Source organism: Macaca mulatta, chromosome 8 (assembly GCF_049350105.2).
Source record: "Macaca mulatta isolate MMU2019108-1 chromosome 8, T2T-MMU8v2.0, whole genome shotgun sequence".
Taxonomy (NCBI): Eukaryota; Metazoa; Chordata; class Mammalia; order Primates; family Cercopithecidae; genus Macaca; species Macaca mulatta.
In genome coordinates, this window is record NC_133413.1 from 136962019 (window position 1) to 136973103 (window position 11085).

Genomic DNA, 11085 nt, shown 5'->3' on the forward strand with positions numbered 1-11085 from the left:
AAAGCACATGTGACTATCCCACATGCGTGCTCGGGATGGAATCATTTCTAAGGACAGTAAGAAAAGTCCCTGCTGAAGAGTGTTTACAATGCAGAGAAAGTGTCCCAGCCACATAACAAAATAAGGGCAGAGCCAAAAAATGCAGCATAGGGTTTGGGGCAGGCAGGCACAGATTGAAAACCCAGCTCTTCTACTCCTGGCTAAGTAGGTCAAATCCACTCTCTACCCTTCATTCTCTTGCTCTCTTCTCTGGGAGACTGACCTGTAGAAAGAACTTCAGGCTCTGGTACCCTCTGGTGCCACACTGGGTTTGGCTCCCAGAGGACAGCGAGGTAGAGAGGAGAAGTGGGAAGTACAGCCTCCTCCTTGAGTTCTGATTTAGGACTGGCTTCATCCTACAACCTGACTTCTCTCAAGGTGGCTTCTGAACACAATTCTCTCCTTCCCTTCTCTCTTTAGTTCTTCGTTTCTAACTAGTCCTGGACTATGGCACCATCCCCTGTAGCTTCCTAAGGCTGCCCACACATTTTTAATAATCCTTTGTTAAGTTGATTGTGAAGTAGCCTCCTCTGTGTGAGCCATTCAATTCCTATAATCCACATGTTAATCTTGGGCAAGTCTCTTAAACTTTTTGAGCCTATGTTTACTGTCTGTCAAATGGAATTAAGTGTAATTCCTCTCTCATGGTCCTAGGAAACTTCAGTTAAGAAGGGTCATCTGGAATATGAAAAAGACTACATGGGAGAAGGACCAGGTCAGGGTTTAAATCTGATTTTTGCTCTTATAAACTCACTAACCTTGAGCATTTTGCAACAAATCTCTTTGCAATTCAATTCCTTGTGGGTAAATGGATTATAACAAATGTTTAATGGGATTTAGAGTTTTGGTTTAGACCCTAAAGATTGGAACATAACTAAGTAGCCATGCATTCTAAAGAGAGGAGGTAGACCACTCTGGATGAGAACTGCCAGTCCATGACCAAATCTAATACTTTCAACAGCTTGTTTATGGGAAGATTAGCAGCTTCCTTAGAGGGAAAAAAAAATTATTTCAAAGAGGCTTGTAATATTGCAGATGGCTTGCTTTCATTCACTCACAAGCAAAGTGAGGTAGTATGAGGAAGTATGAGATAATCCTGGAGAGAGGATTCATGGCAAGAGGGTAGACTGGCATCGCACTCCCAGGCTGGATGCTTGCTGGGACACAGAGATGCAGAAGCTAGTCCCAAGCTACTCCAGAGGGTGGAACATCATGGAGTTCTTAGGAGATCTTAAAATATGTTCTCTTGACATTGAAAACGTAGTTTTTCTTCCTAGTGTTTGCCTGGGGAAGACTGAGGTTGGAGCTTGGCAAAGCTACCCACAATGGCCGAGGAAGCATGTGTGCATTTTGCCAGAGCAGGCAAATGCCACAAAAGGAAGCCAGCTTAATTTCTCTCTGCTCAAGGGGACTTGTGGTACCACCAGGGACAGGAGCTGAGAGACATCACAGGTTTCACCTAGCCCATGGCCAATCAGGGTCTCTGAAGAACCCCCATGAAAAGTGTCAACTGGAAGAGCCAACATTTGGATCCTACCATTTGGAAGGTTTTCAACAGTCAAGAGAGCATCACAGCTAGCATCTGCCTCCATCTCTCATCCCTCCACTGCTATTATATTGGAAAATCCATCAGCAGTTAGGTGAGTAGGGTAGGAAGTACTGCAAAGAGCAGAAGAGCAGAACCAGCATATTTACGCCTTTCCTGGCACCTGAGCCTCCAGACAAGCCCGAGGTAAGCAGAGGGGAGAAGCCTTAACCTGAAAGTGAGATTAAATTTGATTTAGATTGAACTTGACTTTTAAAATACTTGCAAGTGGGCTGGGTGCAATGGCTCATGCCTGTAATCCCAGCACTTTATGAGGCTGAGGTGGGTGGATTACCTGAGGTCAAGAGTTCGAGACCAGTCTGGCCAATATGGTGAAACCCCATCTCTACTAAAAATACAAAAATGAGCCGGGAGTGGTGGTGCACAACTGTAGTCCCAGCTACTTAGGAGGCTGAGGCAGGAGAGTCGCTTGAGCCCAGGAGACAGAGGCTGCAGTGAGTCGAGATCGTGCCACTGCACTCCAGCCTGGCTGACAGACCGAGACTCTGTCTCAAACAAACAAAAAAAACCTTGCAAGTGACTAGGAAGCTACAGAATCTTCTCAACATGTCATCAGGAAAGGTGAAGGCAAATACAACTATATACATTTTGAAGGCAATAGGCAGAAAAGCAAAGCTATTTCCCGATGGTATCACCCAGGTGCAACCTATTTTCAAGAAATTTACTTTGCAGAGTATTTGTGAAGAATAACTAAAATAACATAACGCAATACCTAGTATAGTATATCTTAGGAGAGTAATATGTCCTCCTCCTCATCATTATTAAAGATTACACTCTACACATTGAACGTGCAAGTTAAGAACACATGAAGTGTTCACATTCCTACAGAGTCAGTGTAGAAGGGTGGTTGCCCTAGTGGGCTTCAAGGCCAGTAATCTATTTTTAGGAGACCTCAGGCCCCAGTGTGACCAAAAGGCCAAGAACAAAATACAAAAAGCCCATAGAATCATTCATGATGATTACTGAACCAAAATCTGATTGAAACCCACATCATCAGTTGGTTGCTGGACTATCAGGGTCACACAATATTTTTCAAATCCTTAAAGCAGGCCAGATGCAGTGGCTCATGCCTGTAATCCCAGCATGTTGGGAGGCCAAGACGGGTAGATCACCTGAGGTCAGTCATTGCAGACCAGCCTGGCCAACATGCGGAAACACTGTCTCTACTAAAAATACAGAAATTAGCTGGGCGTGGTGGTACACACCTGTAATCCCAGCTGCTCAAGAAGCTGAGGCACAAGAATCACTTGAACCTGGGAGGCAGAGGTTGCAGTGAACAGAAATCATACTACTGTACTCCCACCTGGGCGACAGACTGAAACTCAGTCTCGAAAAAAAAAAAAAAAGAAAAGAGAAAGAAAGAAAGGAAAGGAGAGGAGGGGAGGGGAGGGGAGAGGAGGGAAGGGGAGGGGAGGGGGGAAGGGGGAAGGGAGGGGAAGGGAAGGGAAGGGAAGGGAAGGGAAGGGAAGGGAAGGGAAGGGAAGGGAAGGGAAGGGAAGGGAGAAAAGATGCTAGACATAAAATTTTCAATATACTCGCTGTGCATTTTCCTGCAGCATAAAGCAATGTTTACTAATGCTGAGCATTTCAGGTAAGTTTGCTTTGATCCCATCTTGGATTCGTGACTGTGATTCACATTGATAAGCCTCATTATAATGTACACTATAGACCAGATACCTTTGTCATCTGATGTATTTTATAGAAACAATTTTTATTTTATTTTATTTTATTTTTATTTATTTCTTTCAGACAGACTCTCACTCTGTTGCCCAGGCTGGAGTGCAGTGGCGCGATCTTGACTCAGTGTAACCTCCATCTCCTGGGTTCTTGTGCCTGAGCCTCCTGAGTAGCTGGGATTACAGGCGTCCCCTACCATGCCCGGCTTATTTTTTGTATTTTCAGTAGAGACGGGGTTTCACCATGTTGGTCAGCCTGGTCTTGAACTCCTGACCTTGAGTGATCCATCCACCTCGGCCTCCCAAAGTGCTGGGATTACAGGAGTGAGCTACTGCGACCAACCTAAACATTAAAATATATATATATTTAGCCAACTTCTTAAAGGAAAGTCGCTATATGCCTTGTATTCTATGACTCCTCGTTCCAGTATCCTTTCTCCTCCCCCATCATCCAGGTCACATAGGAGAGTGATCAGCACGTCTTGGGAGCACAGTAGACACAGGTTAAGGAGAGCCCCTGCCTGTAGTCTCCCAATCAAATCATAGGTAGGTATCAAGCAGACAGCTAGTTATTTTTTATTTATTTATTTATTTTTGTAGAGATGGAGTCTCCCTATATTGCCCAACCTGGTCTCAATCTCCTGGCCTCAAGCGATACTCCCACCTCAGCCTCCCAAGCACTGGGATTACAGGCATGAGCCACCACGTCCAGTAAGAGCTAGTTCTCAGAGTGAGAGGGAGTCAGACAATTGTTCTTTCCATTAAATGTTATCTTAACTGATCTTATCACTAAACATATCAATTTTGGAGAAATAAGTGGCAGGAGGTATGGAGACAAGAGTGAAGTTATGGGCCTCTAATGGTGAGAAGAAGGGAAGCAAAAAATTCTACCTTTTTGCTTGTTTGTTTGTTTGTTTGAGAGAGACTCACTCTGCCATTCAGACTGGATCGCAGCGGCGTGATCTCGACTCACTGCAACCTCCACCTCCTGGGCTTGAGCGATTCTACTGCCTCAGCCTCCCGAGTAGCTGAGATTACAGGCGTGCACCACCACGCCCAGCTGATTTTTGTATTTTTAGTACAGTCGAGGTTTCACCATGATGGCCAGGCTGGTCTTGAACTCCTGGCCTCAAGTGATCCACCCGCCTTGACCTCCCAAAGTGCTGGGATTACAGACATAAGCCACTGCACCTGGCCAAAAAAAATCTAACATTTATAGACTGAGAAAAGTTAACTGGCAAAAGGAAAATAAATAAAGAAGAAAAAATAAGTTGCAACTAACCTGGAGTTGAACTGTTTAAGCACGCAGCTCATGGCCCAGTGACACCTCAGCCTAGGAAGACTCTGCAAACCCCTGCAGAGAGAGCTTTTACCTCTGAAAGAACGTGGTGGGGTGGCTTTTAAACCTTCCTTTGTAACAATGATAAGTAGGGGAGACTGAGTCTGCCCTGTGGTGTTGATTTAATGACAGAGGTCACCTTGCTCCCTGAAGAACTTTCTCATCTGCTCTTTTCTCAAATGGGAAGCTCGGGGCCCGGCATGGTGGCTCACACCTGTAATCCCAGCACTTTGGGAGGCCGAGGCAGGTGGATCCCTTGAGGTCAGAAGTTTGAGATCAGACTGGCCATCATGGCAAAACCCCGCCTCTACTAAAAATGCGAAAATTAGCTGGATGTGGCGATGCATGCCTATAATTCCAGCTGCTCTGGAGGCTGAAGCAAGAAAATCACTTGAATCTGGGAAGCAGAGGTTGCAGTGAGCAGAGATGATGCCACTGCACTCCAGCCTGGGCGACAGAGCGAAAAGAAACTCTTTCAAATAATGGAGGCAACAACAACAAAAAAATGTAAGATCCCCCAAGGGAAGGTATTCTTTAATCTCCACAGTCACCATCATCATGTCATCATGGTTATCTCGCTAGATGTGAAAGTGGTGTTGAGAGTGAGATTGTGTATTTGTGTGTGTGTGTTACCAACAATCGTGCAACCACAGGAATTTTTCTTTTTCCCCGATTTCATACATGAGAAGACTAAGGCTCTGAAAGACTAGATGGCTTCCCTCAAAGACTCTCACTCAATAAGCAACAGAACCAGAATTATATGTCTGGTGTTACTCGATCCCCAATCCCTTCATGGCTCTATTACTCTATTTTTAATTCATTCATTTAACAAATGTAGGCCAGGCATGGTGGCTCGTGCCTAAAATCTGAGCACTTTAGGAGGCCAAGGAGGGATGATCACTTGAGTCCAGGAGTTCAAGACCAGCCTGGGCAGCATAGTAGAATGCTTTCTCTACAAAAAATACAAAAATTAGCTGGCCATGGTGGCTCATACTGTGGTCCCAGCTACTTGGGAGGCTGAGGTGGGAGGATTGCTTGTGCCTGGGAGGTCGAAGCTGGTAACACCCCCGCATTCCAACCTGGCAACAAAGCTAAACTCTGTCTCAAAAACAATACCAAAAACAGACAGTCCCCGACTTACAGTGGTTTGCTTTAGGATTTTTCAACTTATGGTGAGTTTATTGGGACTTAACCTCATTGTTAGTTGAGGTGCATGTATGTTTGCTCATAATGGCTACTAAGTGCCAGACACCACATTAGATAGCAGGGGTACCAAAATAAAATAACGTTACCTTCAGGAAGCCCACAGTTTAGTAAAATATTCCACCTTCCTGCCTGGCACAAACCTATTTTTGGTCATTGAGAAAAAATAGGTGAAAAATGTAATGGTGAAAAATGTCAGTAAGGAAGACTTGTTGCTCTCTGTTTTGTTGTTGTTGTTGTTGTTTTGTTTGTTTGTTTTTGAGACAGAGTCTCACTCTGTCACCAGGCTGGAGTGCAGTGACATGATCTCAGCGCACTGCAACCTCCGCCTCCCTGGTTCAAGTGATTTTCCTGCCTCAGTCTCCCAAGTAGCTGGGATTACAGGCGCCCACCACCACACTCAGATAATTTTTGTATTTTCAGTAGAGATAGGGTTTCACCATGTTGACCAGAATGGTCTCGATCTCTTGACCTCATGATCTGCCTGTCTTGGCCTCCCAAAGTACTGGGATTACAGGCATGAGCCAATGCCACCGGCCTGCTCTCTGTTTTTGTAGGAAACCAATGGGAAAATACCTGGGAATGTGTATTAGTATTGCTTTAAATCTAAAGTGCTGTATAAATATTAGCTGCTTTTCCTGGATGAAAGCAATGTCACCTTCACACACTTCAGGGAGTGAACATTCACACACTTGTTTGGGAGCTGTTCCAGCCTAGACTTATCATCGTTGTATCCCTTTTTTCCCCTGGGTTGACAGCCACGCTACAGGTGAAAACAGGAGACCACACACCCGGTCTCCACGTGCCTTTCTTCTGGGTCACTCTGTGGCTCCCTGGCTCTGTCCACCTTGTGCCCTGCTTACTTGCCAGCATTCCAAATCCTGGCATTCCCTGTCTAGTCTGGTCTTATAGTGCATGGGTCAAATTTCTTAACACTGTGACTCAGTCCACAGTAGGAGAGGAAAGAAAGGTAAGGAACCAGGCCGGGCGCAGCAGCTCACACCTGTAATCCTAGCCCTTTGGGAGGCTGAGGTGGGTGGATCACTTGAGGTCAGGAGTTTGAGACCAGCCTGGCCAACATGGTGAAACCCTGTCTCTACTAAAAATACAAAAATTAGCTAGGTGAGGTGGCATGCGCCTGCAATCCCAGCTACTCGGGAAGCTGAGACATGAGAATTGCTTAAGTCTGGGAGGTGGAGGTTGCAGTGAACTGAGACTCTGCTACTGCACTCCAGCCTGGGAGACAGACCAGCAAGACAGACAGACAGACAGACAGACGGGGGGGGGGAGGGAGGGGGGGAGGGAGGAAGGAAGGAAGAAAGAAGAGAGAGAGAGAGAGAGAAAGAAAGAAAGAGAAGGAGGGAAGGAAGGAAGGAAGGAAGGAAGGAAGGAAGGAAGGAAGGAAGGAGAGGAGGGAGAGGAGAGGAGAGGGGAGGGGAGGGGAGGGGAAGGGAGGGGAGGGGAGAGGAAGGGAGGGGAGGGGAGGGGAGGGGAGGGGAGGGGAGGGGAGGGGAGGGAGAAAGGTAAGGAACCAGGTCCAAAAGCCTCGTAAGAATGCTGAGGGAAAAGAGTCTGGTTTTCAGGACTACACCAAGAGAAGCTAGAATAAGTTTGCAAAGTGCAGTGGCTATTAGCAAGGACTTTGGAGTCTTATAAACCTCCACTGAAATCTGGTATCACTACTTTATAGCTGTGTGACTTTGAGCAAATATCTAATCACTCTGACTTGCTTTTCAGGGAGGTAATAATAGCAAATCCCTTACAGGGTGATTCAAATAGCGATTGAATTATCAGAGTAAAATAATTATCATTATACAGTACTTTGGTATTTAACTCAATAAATCTTTGAGTAGCTGTGAGTACCTGATGAGATACAGTCCCCATCACCATAGTGCTGGACGTATCCCATTCCCCAGTTCATGTCCCTTCTCCATCCTTCTCCTCTGTGCCTGGCTGGTTGGCCTATTTGCATATATCAATGGATTTGTTGCCATTTGGCTCACAATTGTCTTTGGTCAATTATAAATGCCAGCAGAAGAAAGAGGGAGAGATGGGGAGGAGGTGGCGTATTTATTTTCAGATTTATACCTGGAGATGCCATCTCCTTCCCCTTCGAGTTTCACTAGGGTCAGGAAGCTTCTCCACAGAGCCCTCTCTGTCTCCAGGTTTATAGAGCACTCTCTCCTTCTTTTTCTGGGACCTAGGAGTGATCAAAGAAATTTGCTCTTCCTGTCCCTGGTGCTGCCTCTTCCCTTGGGTTCCTTATATGCTACTCACATCATAGACAAGGTTAAACTCTCTTCGAATGATACAAATCTGAAGGTGGGGTCTCCTCCCAGTACTCTGACAGATACCACTTCCTCCACTCTGCCTTAGATAATACTTCCCCCAAGAGAGGGCCAGAGTCCAGTTCTGAGTCCTTTGTCTTCTGGCTGGAGTCTCTCTTGGTAGGATGACTGAGAATGAAATTCTAGTTAAAATGAACTATCCTGGGGAGGGGAGGTCAGATCCTGGAGGAATGAAGAGGAATGTGTGGCAGAGTGATTTTAACCCCCAAGATGAGCATACCCTAAGGAGAAAGCTGAGAACGACAACTAGGGACCACTTCCATCAATTCTTCTGCCTCCCGAAATCAACCTTCCATATCTTCCTCCCTGACTAGATCCCCAGATCCTCCCACCCAGGACTCCTGAGGGCAGATCTGGGACTACACTGGCTCTGGGGGGCTACAGATGACTAATGAAGAGCAGAACAGATGTTCAACCTCACTAGGAATCTGAGAAAAAGAAATTAACTACAATAATTGTTTTAAACAAGAGAAGAGGCCAGGTGCAGTGGCTCACGCCTGTAATCCCAGCACTTTGGGAGGCCGAGACGGGCGAATCATGAGGTCAGGAGATTGAGACCATCCTGGCTAACACGGTCAAACCCCGTCTCTACTAAAAAAAAATGAAAATTTAGCCGGGCGTGGTGGCGGGCGCCTGTAGTCCCAGCTACTTGGGAAGCTGAGGCAGGAGAATGGCGTGAACCCGGGAGGCGGAGCTTGCAGTGAGCCGAGATCACGCCACTGCACTCCAGCCTGGGTGGACAGAGCGAGACTCCGTCTCAAAAAAAAAAAAAAAAAAAAAAAAGACAAGAGAAGAATGCTTTCTAAGCCAGGGCACATGGTTAGATTCAAAATTTTAATGCAGAGACTTCTGGTTTCGCCTCAGAATATAGAGGGCTAGAAAGAACATTGCTCCCACCCTTCCAACAAGAGACAAGCTGGACAAGTTGCACATTAAAAACTCTTCTTGAACCCATTAAAGAACTGAGGGCAAGAGGCTAACCTGAAATCTGAGGAGAAATGAGCAATAACAGAATAAAAACAGGACCCAAACATTTGCTCATTTGTTAACTCAGGGCAGATGCCATGTAAGCTGGTAAGAAGATTCAGTTAAAATCACGTGTGTAAAATATATGCATATATTATGTGAATATGATCATATAGTATGTAACTGGCTCTATAGAGAGACAGATACATACATGCATACACATGGTGCATAAATATTAATTTGACTTAAGAATAATGTAAATTATACCATGCTTAGTTCATTTCACAATGTGGGTTTAATAATTCTCCTTTAGTCCTTTAATGCATTTGTTCTTTTTTAAAAAATTTTTAAATACTTCAAACTTATATAAAATTACAGACAGTAAGACAAACATCCACAGGGTACCCACTCCCCAGATTAAATAAATGCTAACAAATGCAACCTCACACATATGCTTCCCTTTCTCTGGTTGAGGCAGATCCAGAGACTTGAGGCCCACCAGACTTCCAGGGCCCCAGGACGATGTCCATTTGTCTTTGCTGTCTATGTCCACCTCTCTATACCTGGAACATCATTACCCACATTCTCCGCCTGTTCAGCAGTCCATGCCCTTCCTCTCCAAAGGGAACCCAGCATGGGGAAAGACAACATCAAAGTTCATTTTTGCTTCACTCAGAGCTGTTGAGGTTTTGTTTTTGTTTGTGCGTAAGAAAAATTCTGCTTTGAGCCTCAGAATTGAAATAGAAATTGGCCTGTAACCAGACTAAAAGTGTGTGCACCCTGTCACACAAAGGCCTTAATAATAAAAGCTCTGTTCTTTGAAGCCCTGATATGTACTAATTCATTTATTGTATTATTATGTATTTGTCTTCCCAGGAACACTGTTAAACTCTGGGGTGAGCTTGCATTTGCAGACAGGAACTGAAGGGCTGGAGAGGTTACACTCACCCAGGTGCAGTTGCCCAGCATGTGAAAGAGGAGACATTCTAAACCCTGCACTTAAAATAAATAAATAAATAAAGTTATAGACTGTTTTTTATTTTGTAATATCTAGGTTAGTTCCCTATAGGCCTTTTCTGTGTTCCAGATAGCTGAGGTTGAGAGGTACATGACTTCCAAATTAGTGGGGAAAAGTGGGACTACTTTACTTAAATGGATGTTTTTTACAGCAAGGTCTTTAATTCCTAGATGTAATTTTTATTTTTTCATTTAGATATAGGAAGGGTACAGCAGACCTTCTTTACTATTAATACCTCTCTTAAGTCAGTGACTTCAAAGCAGCACCTGACACTGTGATTTTGAATGCATGTGATTCCCTGGGGAGGGCTCTCAGGAGGGAGGATACGCAGGAGGTAGAATGGGAAGGTGGCTAAACTGGATGTGATCTCAGCTGGAGTCTAGCCCAAACCTGATTGCACAGGGAGCTCTGGAGCATGAAATATACCTACCAAGTTTGTTTCCACTTTTAAACAAGGGGGCTACCCTCTGTAGATGATGAGACCACCTTCCCACAGCAGCTGGGGAGTTTGTGCAGGAGCCAGCTAAAGAAAGTCTAGAGAGGGAACCCACATCCCAGCTCCACTGTCCTCATATGTTTGAAGGATTGACTGATGAGGGCTATCAGCAGCTATTTGCATTATTATAGAAAGACACAGATGAATAATTAAAAGGTTTGGATTGGCACCATAGAAAACTCATTATCATTTAGATAATTAGACACATAGAACCAGGAGACTGGGCATAGGGAGGTAGGAAGGCTGGTCTTAAATGGTTAATTTCTTCTAGCGCATGCAAAACCATTAAAGTGAGTGAGTTTGGTTGATGGCTGACTACCTTCAGAACCTTCTGCTGTTCTTTCTGATGATGTCTTCGTTGAGGCCCCACTGCTAGCCTTGAGATTGCTGATTT